General features: G+C 40.5%; 1 protein-coding gene across 1 annotated transcript in view; it reads right to left on the reverse strand.

Annotated features, from left to right (window-relative positions):
* Positions 1-12,840, reverse strand: part of LOC115504921 (60S ribosomal protein L7a-like) — a 122,672-nt gene that overhangs the window by 22,480 nt on the left and 87,352 nt on the right.

Raw genomic sequence — 12,840 nt, forward strand, 5'->3', positions numbered from 1 at the left:
GGGGGTGGAGAGTTCCAGTGAGGAGGTGAATGGATATAACTACAAATAAGATAATCAGGGAAACCCTGTGTAATAACATGAGTAAGTCTTGCAGGAAGTGAGGGAGTTAGCCATGCAAACATCTGTGAGATGACCGTTGCACACAGAGGGAAGAATGAGTGCAAAGGCTCCAAGACAGGCAGCAGCCTGATGCATTCAAGAAACAACAAGGATCCCAGTGTGACCGAAGAGAATAGTAGGGAGAGAAGAGGTCAGAGGACTAACAGAAGCCACACCACAGTAGTTTGGGCAACCACTGTGATTATTTTGGCTTTTACTGAGGGCGAGAAGGAAAGTCATTGGATAACTCTGAGAAGAGATATGGCAGCTAAACTACATGGTATGCCAGATATTACAAACTTCTATGGAGAAAAATCGAAACAAGGGCAAATAAATGATGAGGCAACAGGGGAGGGACCCTATGGTTATTATTTTGCACTTCCCCATTCTCTTCTTCTTTCTAACTCAACTGATTCTTCAAGGCTCAGCTCACATAGACACCTCCTCCAAGAAGAATTCTCTGAATTGTCCTCCCTGAATTGGGTAAGAGTGACCCTTTTCTGTATTCTTATAGCACCCTAAACAATCCTTTCTTGAGCATTTATCACACTGTTTTGGGATAGTCTGTTTATTGTGTCCTTAGTAAGAACTCACAAAACATTTGTTGAAGAAATGAAAAAATGGATGATGGATGGATGGATGGATGGATGAAACAGAGTAAAACAGAGAGAGTGAATGGAAGGAGAGAAGATAGTTCTCTACTTCCTGAGGCTAGCTGGAATAGAGGTGATGGCAATGGGAATAAAGAGGAGGAAACAGGTGTTAGAGACATTGTAAATGTAAAATGAAATATCTGATAATTTTATGAATGTTAAAGTGGGCATGGAAAAAGAGTTCCTCAAGTGATCTCATAGGTTCTAAAACTGCAAGGCTTAAGAAAAATAGAACTTTTAAAAGTTTTATTTATTTAAGTAATCTCTTTATCACGTGTGGGGCTCTAACTTACAGCCCCCACATCAAGAGTTGCACATTCCTCCAACTGAGCCAGCCAGGCTTAGCCCCAAGAAATGGAAATTCGTAAAAGAAGAGCTCTTTTGGAAAGGTTTTTTAGGATAGCCATGTCTAATTCATTCATCCATTTTATTTATTTGTTTATTTATTTATTTATTTATTTATTTATTTTTGAGAGAGAGAGAGCACGAATGCACACGCATGCACGTCAGGAAGAGGCAGAGACAGAGAGAAGAGAGAATCTTAAGCAGGGTCCATGCCGGGCGTGGAGCCTGATGTGGGGTTCAATCTCATGACTGTGAGATCATGACCTGAGCCGAAATCAAGAGTGAGACCCCTAACCGACTGAGCCACCCAGGTGCCCCTTCTTTCATTATTTTAATAGCCTTATATTGAGCTTTTCCTAAATGTCTTTCCTTATGCTCAGAGCTGGTAAGAAAAAGCTAGATATGTCATGATCTCTGGCCTCAAAGGCATGTTGGTATGAAACCATAAAGAAGCAAGTCCCTAGTACCTTTGTCCTGAAGTAACATTGTAGGGTACGACTATAGAACTGGGCATGCAGGACTTTCAGGTGTGGGACAGTTCAAGGGCTTCTAAGTCAAGTGTTCTTGGGTTTTGCACCTAAATATCTGGAAGCCTGAGAAAACTACCTAAACTCTCTAAGCTTGACTCTCTTCATTTGCGAGAGAGAGAGAGAGAGAGAGAGAGAGAGAGAGAGAGAGAAGAGAAAACCTACCTGGCAAGGTTGTCAAGAAAATGTAATAGGATAAAATGTGGGAAAACATCTACAGTTCTCCCTTGGAATACTTGGTGCTTTAACATCACTGGGCTTCCTTCTCTCTCAGTCCCAAGTTCAACATAAGGCAGGGTTGCATCAGGGGTCCCAGGAATTTAAATTCGCATTAGCCTCAGTTTCAGGCATGCATTAATATCTTCCCTATGTTAACCCACACTGACTCCTTTACTTTCCATTAAAAAAAATATCTCACCTCAACATCTGGAGACCAAATGTATTATGAGAAGACAGGAAGGAAGACAATGGATATTGAATTACTTTATATTCCACTTACACAAAATAAAAATAGTTTTGAAAGTTCTGTACATATTTTCAACATTTACTTAGGACTTATCACAATCACAGGGTGTTTTCATCAAATCATTGGCAAAGCTATATATAGAAAAAAGATCTGTTCAAAAAGTTGGGGTAATCTCTCTCATTGGAACATTTCTGCCTCTCACACTGCAAGTATATTTTCCAATACTGAATATTTATATGGTAGCTGAAATTTCAACCACATCTGTCATAGGAGAAATTTGGGGTCAGAGAAAGACGTTATTTTTTTGTTTTTATTTATTTTGAGAGAGAGAGAGAGCAGGGGAAGAGGAGAGAGAGAGGGAGACAGAATTAGAATTCTAAGCAGGCTCCTCACCGTCTGCACAAGTCCAATGCGGGGCTCAAACTCACAAACTGTGAGATCATGACCTGAGCTGAAACCAAGAGCAGGACACTCAACCAACCCGAGCCCACCCAGGCGCCCCAAAAGAGGCACTATTTGAATATAGAGCTCTTTGATCCAAAAAGCTAGGCAGAAGCAATCTCAGTTAATCCAGAAATACCTTGTAATGAAAATTAGGTGAGAAGAAAAAAAATGTGCCTGTAACATAACAACACCGGGATCAGTTTTGTTTTGTTTTCATGAGAAGTAGGGTCTCGTGAAGAACACACATACTTCACACAGAACAGACCAAAATTTTTCTGGAAAAAATTACTCCAGTAGAGAAGTGTGTTTGTCATCAAGTTCTCTGGGAGAAAAACTGGCTTTAGCGTTGCCAACAGAGAGAGAGAGAACCAAAGTTAAAGCAGCTACCATCGCCAGTGACCCTCGCCCCAGGGAAATCATCAAGCAGTCCCAGCAGAGGAAGACCCCAGTGTTAACTGACTGGTGCCTGAGATGCCCGAGTTGTGAAGCCTAGGAAGGGTCTGAACATGTTGTTTCATTATGTTGAAGGAAGAGCAAGAGTGACCCTGAGGGCAAGGGCCAGGGACTTCAGGTGAGGAGGACCTAAGGGAGGACCGACCTAAGGGAGGACTGATGAGAGAAAATGGGTAGGCCTGGAAGAAAAAGAGAGTGAAGGAATGAGGAAGCCTTGTGGTGGTTCACCTTCTTGAGGACATAAGATGAAGCCATATCCACCCCTCATGAGCCCCCACCTAACTCTACCCCCCACCAGGAGTAATCTAGCTCAAAGCCACAACCTTTCACCTCCCTCTGGCCCTCTCACCTCCATCTCAACTCTGTGCAGCTGTAGGACACTTACTCTTTCACTCTTTCACTCTTTCACTCTTTCAACCATTCAGGAAGAGAGTTGTTTAAACATCTTAAATCAGATTATGTGTCCTATCCACAGAAAAAACACGAGTCCTCAGAAAGGAGCAGATTGTAGAAAAAAATACCCGCACACCCCACTGTGGATCGCTGGACCACAGTACCAACCATGATGACCACCTCCCCTAAGAAAATAAAAAATCAGGGGCACCTGGGTGGCTCAGTCCGTTAAGCATCCAATTTCAGCTCAGGTCATGATCTCACAGCTCATGGGTTGGAGCCCCACATCAGTCTCTGTGCTGACACTTGGAGCCTGGAGCCTGCTTCGGATTCTCTGTTTCCCTCTCTCTCTGCCCCTCCCCTGCTTGTGCTCTGTGTGTGTCTCTCCCTCAAAAATAAAAAACATTAAAAACAAATTTTTTTAAAGAAAAGAAAAATCCCTCTGGTTTCTGTCCCGCTCCCACTAAGGAGCCATCTAAAACACATCTACTAGAAGGAGTGAAAGAAGAGTCCATTTGTGTGTTAAACTGTTCATTCCCTACCTTGAAATTGAGTTTGCATACACTCTCCAGACAATTACAGAAGCTCCTAGATGGTGTGGGAGAAGGGAATTGATGGAACATGGTCTCCCTCAGATTCAGAAGCACTGATGTGCCTGAGACAAGTACCAAGGGAGACAGAAAGGTGAGGACAGGGTGCTGGTTTCAATAAGAACAAATGCAGAGGAGCATCTTTTAAATTACAAACCCACCTCCCCGACATAGCCAGAGACCATGGGTGTCCTGCCAACCGAAAAACTCACCACAAAAGTACCAGAGAAAAACAGCCCTCTTACTGAGTAAACATTAAACCAGAAGGTGATCCACATCACAGATAATCCACTGAAGAGATCGCAAGGTAGAAAAGAAATCTCATCCTTTTCTATAGTCAAGCAGATACAACCCGTTTCATTGTTCTCAAGACAAACAATAACTAGTCCTCAAGGAAGAGCATTTGACGACACCATTTGCCGCGTGTAGTTCCTCCCAAATTTACCTGATAAAATCACCGTGTTTACTAATGTGCCTTTATCCAAAGGAAATATACATTGCTTATTTACTTGAGACAAGAAGGAAAATAGCAACTTGGGGTCACACACTACCAAAGTTGGGCTCCTCCCTATTCCCAGAGACTGGGAAATAGAGGTGCTATCTTCCTCAATTACATTTCAAAAGGATGGCTCCCAAGTCCTTGAAAAAGATCCCCACTTACAAAACTGGCTAGAGGCAACTGGGTGGCTCAATTGGTTAAGCGTCTGATTCTTGGTTTCAGCTCAGGTCATGATTTCACAGCTCATGAGTTCAAGCCCTGCATCAGGCTCTGCACTGGCAGCATGGAGCCTGCTTGGGATTCTCTGTCTCTGTCTCTGTCTCTGTCTCTCTGCCCCTTCCCTGCTTGCACACTGTCTCTAAAAATAAATAAACATTTTTAAAAAACTGTCTAGAGGCTTATTTACCTTTTACAAAGGTTTATAGACATCTCAAACAGGCAAAGAAAGAACTCAAAATTACAGTTTTCTTTAAGTAAATATTCTAAGGAAAGGGGGAGGAGGAGTCTCCCTTCTTGCACCAGGGATAATTCAATATTTTCTTGTTTACATTTGTATTTCCCCTAACACAACATCTGCCTTATTTACCTCAAACTGGAAATAATGCTAATTCAGATGCAACAATGCATCAGCCATGCAACAGATATTAACTCATTCAACCATTGAGCGTTATTCTAGATATTGGGAAAAGGACAGTGAGCAAAATAGACAGGAGTTTTCTATTCTAATGGGGGAGGCAAGCAAGAAGAAATAAACATTCCATATGTATGGCCATACATGGTATTTATAATACATCATATGATAACATGCATAATGTGCTATGAGGGAAAATACAACAGTAGAGATTATATAGCATGATGCAGAACTACATGTATAGTGTGATTAGGGGTAGCATCTTGGGAATCCTAAAGTAGTAAAGAAACAAGCCATGTGGAGGGCATTATGGGGTTGGGGGTAAGGGGGGCAAGTACATTTATGGGTAATAAGTAGATCTAAACCCACAAGGTTTCTCAACCTCAGCACTATTGACATTCTGAGCCACATAATTCTTTGTTATGAGGAGCTGTCCTGTATATTGTAGAATTTTGAGCAACAGCCCTCACCTCTACTCACTAGATGCTGGTAGCTCCCCTCCCCTAGATGTGACAACCAAAACTGTCTCCAGACACTGCCAAACGTTCCTGAGGGCAGGGGGTGGGGGCAGTAAAATCACCCCAGTTAAAAACCACTCATCACTGGCATAAACTTGAGACCGAGTCTTAGGCAATGATTCTTAAATTTGGGGGGTGCAGCTAAAGGAGTCCTTAGATTGAAACATAGCTTCAAATACATAGAAAAGAAGAATGACAAAAGATCAGTAATCTAAGTACCTATTTTGAAAAGCTAGGAAAACAAAGGCATACCAAACCTGTATCAAGTTAAAGAGTGAAATAATGAAGATAAAAACAAAGATCAACAAATATAAACATACAATAGAGAAAGATAAATGCACAATAGAGAAAAATCAACAAAGCCAAAAGCTAGTTCTTTGACAATTTTAATAAAATTTATATAACCCTATCAAGAACAATAAAGAAACAAGGCACAAATTATTAGTATCAAGCATGAAGAATAGACAGCACTACAAATCCTACAAACATTATCATAAGGAGATGTTAGGAACAATGTTATGGAAATGAATTTGAAAATTTGGATGAAAATGTCAAGTCTCCTATAAATACAGAGAACACACTGCTGGTTGCCAGAGAGGAGGGGGTGGGGGGATGGGCAAAATGAGTGAAGGGGAGTAAGAGAAACAGGCTTCCAGTTATGAAATAAAGAAATCACAGGAATAAAAGATACAGCATAAGGAATATAGTCAATGATATTGTAATAGCATTGTATGATAAGAGATTATAGCTACACTTGTGGTGAGCATAGCATAAGGTATACACTTGTAGAATCATTATTTATTCACCTGAAACTAATGTAACATTGTTTGTCAACTACATACTCCAATTTTTTTTTTTTTTTTGTTTAAAGAAGGGCAGGGGCGCCTGGGTGGCTCAGTCAGTTTAGTGTTCAACTCTTGATTTCAGCTCAGGTCATGATCTCACAGTGGTGAGATCAAGTCCTGCATCGGGCTCTGTGCTGGGCAAAAGCCTACTTAAGATTCTCTCTTCCTCTGCCCCTCCCCTGCTCCCTCTCTCGAAAGAAAGAAAGAAAGAGAAAAAGAAAAAGAACAAAGACAAGTCTTAGAAAAATGCAAAATATCAAAACTGAAACAAAATAAAATAGAAAATCTGAATAGTAATACAGTAAAACCTTGGATTGTGAGTAACTTGTTGTACAAGTGTTCCCCAAGATGAGCAAACATTTCTAATACATTTTAACTTTATAAACAAGCAATATCTTGCAATACGAGTAGGACGTGACACCAACTGTCAGATGACCACAACTGAGCCAATGGTTCTCTCTCCCTCTCTCTCTCATTGCAGGATTATGGGTGATCATTTCCCATGCTCGGATGCTTGTTCCCAGGCTGTGGTGTTTGGCAGAAATCAGTGATTTTTCAGAACATTGGAAGGTGCCCACAGCTGGCATTGGTGTATTTTTTGTCACTTCAAAGAACCTATGGACAGTCCTTTGCTTTTCCATACAAGAGTAACCTTAGGGATACTTTGCTTCATTCTAGGTCAGGCTGCCTGCAGACATAGACCCTTTCCTCTGCTGCCTTATTGCCAGTTACATTAAATACAGTATAGGACAAGAGTTTATTAATACTTTACTGTAGTCAACATACGTTAGTGATAGTGAAAGTCATCTTACACAATAACCCTCCTCTCTCTTGTCTCCCTCACACCAGCCTTGAAGGTTTTCAAAGGTAAGTGCAGGTTATTTATTTTTCTTTATATTTTGTATTTTCTTTATTATTTTGTATTATATTACAGTGTTGTAATCATTTTTACATGAATATTTTTGGGTTGTGGAACGAATCATCTGAGTTTCCATTATTTTTTTAAAATTTATTTATTTGTGAGAGAGAGAGAGTACAAGCAGGGAAGGGGCAGAGAGAGAGGGAACACAGAATCTGAAGCAGGCTCCAGGCTCTGAGCTGTCAGCCCAGAGCCCGATGCAGAACTCAAACTCATGAGCCATGAGACCATGACCTGAGCTGAAGTCGGATGCTTAACCAACTGAACCACCCAAGTGTGCCTCCATTATTTCTTATGGGGAAATTTTCTTTGATATGCAAGTGCTTTGGATTACAAGCATATTTCCAGAATGAATTAACCAAGGTTTTACTGTATATATTTAAATAAATTGAATCTATAATTTAAAACATCTCCACAAAGAAATCTTCAGGTCTACACACCTACACTAATAAATTCTTCCAAATATTTAAGGAAGAAATAATACTAATATACTCAAACCCTTACAGAGAATTGGAAAAAACAAAAACACTTCTCAACTGATTTTATAAAGTCAGCATAATCTTATTACCAAAAACGAGGTAAGGATATCACAAGGGGGAGAGGGAGTAATTACAATCTTTTCATGAATATCAATTCAAAAACTCTAAACAATATGTGACCAAAATGAATTGAGACATATAAAAAATAATGCATTATCAACAAGTTGAATTTATTCTACGAACACAACGTTTAATATTCACAACTAGCATGATAATATCAATGAATCCATAAAAAGCATGTGATAAAATTCAACACTCATTCATGATTTTTTAAAAAATGTTTTAAAACTAGAAAGAACTTCCTAAATGTAATTAAGAATACTTAACAAAAATCCTGTAGCAAGTATAACTTAGAGGGAAATATTGAAAGCTTTGCCCCTAAGACTGGAAATGAGGCAAAGATACCCATTCAGCATTTCAACTCAACATCATATTAGAGATAGTAGCCAATGAAATAAACCAATAAAAAGAAATAAAAGGCATTTTTAAAACAGCCATTAGTCAAAAATTATGTTTGGAAAAATCCAAAAGAAACTAGATGTCCAGTTAGAATTCCTAATGAATTTAGACCAATATACAAAAAAAAAAAACAAATGTATTTCTACCAACTAGAAAAAAAATTTTAAACGGTTTTAAAGTACCATTGGGATGGGCTTGTAGCTATGACACCATGAAGCAGTCAGCAAATCCCCTCTGCAAAACAACAACAACCAAAAAGGATAAAACTGGCCACATCATTCTTCATGACTTCATCTTTCATGGAGAGGGGCATTACAATATTGAGACTGATAAAGCTTTGCTCCCCATCTAAGGGGGCAGCTCTGTCCTCTGGAAAGCTGGCCTACAAGGAAGTTCTTCGTTGTCTGGTGAGTACTGATCAGGGGTCTTAAAAGAATCTTCACAGGGACTCTACCTTCCAGTTCCTTCTCAGTTCTACATACTACCTCATTCAATTCTCCTACAGGTGAGAAAGTGAAAGTATGAGATGGGTAAGATGCCCCCTCCTTGACCTACAAGTTGGAAGGAGCCAAAAATAAAACCTCTCACTTTATACCCCAGTGAACACATACTTGTTGAACATTTGCCATTGTACATGCTGATGCGCGTATGAGGTCCCCACTCTGTGAAGTTATAGGTCCCTCAGGAGACCCACTGTATGGAAGCCACAGTTCCCACACTCTCTTGCCTTACTGCATAAGGCAGAGAACGCATATGTGTGAAGAAGCAAATGTGAGACAGGAAGGAGTGGTGATTATGTCGAGCTGGAGAGTTTCTGCCTAAAAACATTCAGATTCAAAAATTGGTGTATATTCCCCTGTGGGCCAAAGAAATGAGCCTGCAACTTTAAAGGTCAGCACCCCACTCATCCATCATCCACAGGGGAGCCATCCCAAAGGGAAAAGAAAAGATAAAACAATTTCAGCTATCAATACGTCGTGTGTGGAAAATAAAACGGGCTTATGTGAGGGCAAATATGGAAGGAGAGGGATGTGTTAACTCTTCAGGGAAGATAGCCCATTCCAGAGCCCTGCCTGTCTGTCTGTGTCTCCACCAAGAGTTTCCAGTGAGGAACTCAGTTCTCAAGAGGCTTATTCTCTGACCTGTGCTTATGAAATGAAGTAATCCAAAATTCCACTCTGATGAGGCGAGCTATTAGAATAATCAGGAAGATGATCTCTTCTTTGGAAAATCTTACCCAAAGATCGTTGAAAGAGCTAGGTTTTAACAAGTCTGGGCAGATTCTGAAAAGGAACGATTGTCTTACTAGAAAATCGGCCTGTCACTTTTCATGCATTCCAGAAATCACATATTATAGACAATTTGATTATTTGAGTATTCTGAGGTTTGCCTAGCACTGGACTTTGCTCCTGGTGAGCAACTTATGTCTCTCCATGTTGTTGTTGTTGTTGTTGTTGTTGTTGTTGTTGTTATTGTTTTGAGTTTGTTTTGTTTTTCACATTATATTCTTTCCAGTAGTTCACATCCTTGTCTCGCAGCCTTTTCATGGTCCAAGCTGTATGTCTTTAATGTTTTGCACCTACTCTCAGTAAGATGTTTCACATGTGTCATTGCCAGTTGTTTTTGAGAGAATTCTTCCTGGCTGAGGAGTCTGGCAACAAACAGTATAGCTTGTTGCAGTGTTCTCTGTATACTAGGAAGGGGGGGGGAGGGCATGAGCTTTCAAATGTAAGTGTAAGTATAGGGTATGTGTCGGTATAGTTATAGACATAGGTGTAGGTATAGGTGTTGGGGTCGATGTAACTACAGGTGTGGCTACAGGTGGCTACAGGAGTAAGTGTAAGTACAAATTATCAGCACAAGTACAGTCTGGTCATGCTTGGAGTCTTGGCCATGGTGGCAGAACTTCTGTGTGGGCAGCTCTCATTCATACCTAATTGACAAATGACGTGGGAGACCTTTCAGGTCTTCTATGTCTCTTTTTGCCCCTAACTGCTCACTTCAAAGGAAAGGCATGGAAATAGGAAATACTAACTAGCCAAGTTAATAGGTCTAGGAAAAAACTGGAGGGGGGTGGAGAAAATATATGAAAAAGAAAGGGAATCAATTGACTCTGGGTATCCAATAACCCATGATGAGGCTAGTTGAGTTTTAGCTGTGTTTGTGTTTTCACAGCCTAGGCCACCGACCTTTGAGATGATCTTGTTCAGGGAGAGGAAATAGATCTTATTTCAGTGTCACTTCTGGCTCCCTGGCAGTGGCTATGTGAAGACGTCATCCCTGTTATAGGTGTAGGAGGAAAGGTTGACAGTATGCTGCTCCCCAGGTATTTCCCCCCGTGATGTAGTCCGAAAACCTCATTTCATAAATTAAAAAGCAAAAACCAAGAGAATTTAAGTGACTTGTCCAAGGCCTCATAGCTACTTAGAAGCAGCTCTGGGACTCAGGTGTGGTAACTCCAAAGCAGTTCCTTCCATCACACCGTTATGCATAGTACCTGGCACACATAAGTAAGAATAATTCACACTGTAGATAGGTGGGGTGAAAACATGAGTAGGCCGAATAAGGACTTGCCAAAAGATGTGCATGTCCTGATCCCAAGAATTTGGTTGTTTCAGCAAACATTATTCAATAGGCACTGTGTTAGTTGTTTGGGATAAAAAGATTTATTAAAACACAGAACCGTGGGGAACCTGGGTGGCTCAATCAGTTGAGCGTCTGACTTCAGTTCAGATCATGATCTCACAGTTTATGAGTTTGAGCCCCACATCAGGCTCTGTGCTGACAGCTCAGAGCCTGGAGCCTGCTAAGGATTCTGTGTCTCCCTCTCTCTCTCTCTCTGCCCCTCCTCTGCTCACGTTCCATCTCTCCCTCTCTCTCAAAAATAAATAAACACTAAAATTTAAAAATTAATAAATAAATAAAACAGAACCTATTCTCAAGAAGTTCATAGTTTAAGGAAACATATAAACATAAGCAAATTCCATTCACAGTCTCAGAGTTATTTTTAATTTTTTTTAACGTTTATTCATTTTCGAGAGACAGAGAGAGTGTGAGTGGGGAAGAGCAGAGAGAGAGGGAGACACAGAATCCCAAGCAAGCTCCAGGCTCTGAGCTGTCAGCCCAGAGCCCAATGCGGGCTCGAACCCACAAACCACGAGATCATGACGTGAGCCTTGGTCAGATGCTTAACCAACCGAGCCACCCAGGCACCCCCTCAGAGTTATTTTTAAAAAGGAAAATTCAAGGACTTGCTTTTTCCATCTTACAAAGCTCAGATCACTGCCTCTGCTGCCTTCCTTAACCATCTGATCACCTTGCCCTCTCTCCTCACTATTATCCTTATAATGTAGTAAGTTAACCTTATAACTCATTCTCTGTACATGAGTATCCAGAGCACATTTGATGGGGAGCTCGTTGATCTGAAAACATGGGTCAGACCATTTAACCAGAGTCAATGATTCCTTTATCATACTGTCCACTCCACTCCAGCTATGATGACCACACAGACCAGCAGCCATAGATACTAACTACATAACCACTAACCTTGGCTTCTCCCCAATCCTATTAGCCTGACTGATAACACAGATTCAGTTCTGTAAAGACCCATACCCATATATAACCATGAAATAAACACCTTTTCTCTAAAGTCTTTCCCAATTTCCCATTTCAAAGCCTGTGCCTTAACAAATGAGGGCTCTCAAGATCAAAGCTGCACCTCAGAAGTTGTTTGCCTGACTCTGGCAGAAAGGCCTAGCAAGTACTTAAACATTTCCTCCCACCACGCTGCAATAGCTAAACAGGATGATAAAATAAATATTTCTCCCGATAGGTAGGTTGCCTTTTCATTTAGTTAATGATTTCCTTTGCTGTGCTTTTTTTTTTTTTTAATTTACATCCAAGTTAGTTAGCATATAATACAATAATGATTTCAGGAGTAGAATCCAGTGATTCATCCCCTACATATAACACCCAGTGCTCATCCCAACAAGTGCCCTCCTCAATGCCCCTTGTCCACTTAGCCCATCTCCCCACCCAAAACCCCTCCAGCAACCCTCAGTTCTCTATATTTAAGAGTCTCTTATGTTTTGTCCCCCTCCCTGTTTTTATATTATTTTTGCTTCCCTTCCCTTACGTTCATCTGTTTTGTATCTTAAATGCCACATATGAGTGAAATCATATGATATTTGTCTTTTCTGACTGAAAAATTTCTCTGAGCATAATGCAGTCCAGTTCTATCCACATAGTTGCAAATGGCAAGATTTCATTCTTTTTGATCGCCAAGTAATATTCCATTGTGTATATATACCACATCTTCTATCCATTCATCTGTTGATGGACATTTGGGCTCTTTCCATACTTTGGCTATTGTTGATAGTGCTGCTGTAAACATTGGGATGCATGTGGCCCTTCAAAACAGCACACCTGTATCCCTTGGATAAATACCTAGTAGTGCTAGG

Source organism: Lynx canadensis, chromosome F1 (genome assembly GCF_007474595.2).
Source record: "Lynx canadensis isolate LIC74 chromosome F1, mLynCan4.pri.v2, whole genome shotgun sequence".
Taxonomy (NCBI): domain Eukaryota; kingdom Metazoa; phylum Chordata; class Mammalia; order Carnivora; family Felidae; genus Lynx; species Lynx canadensis.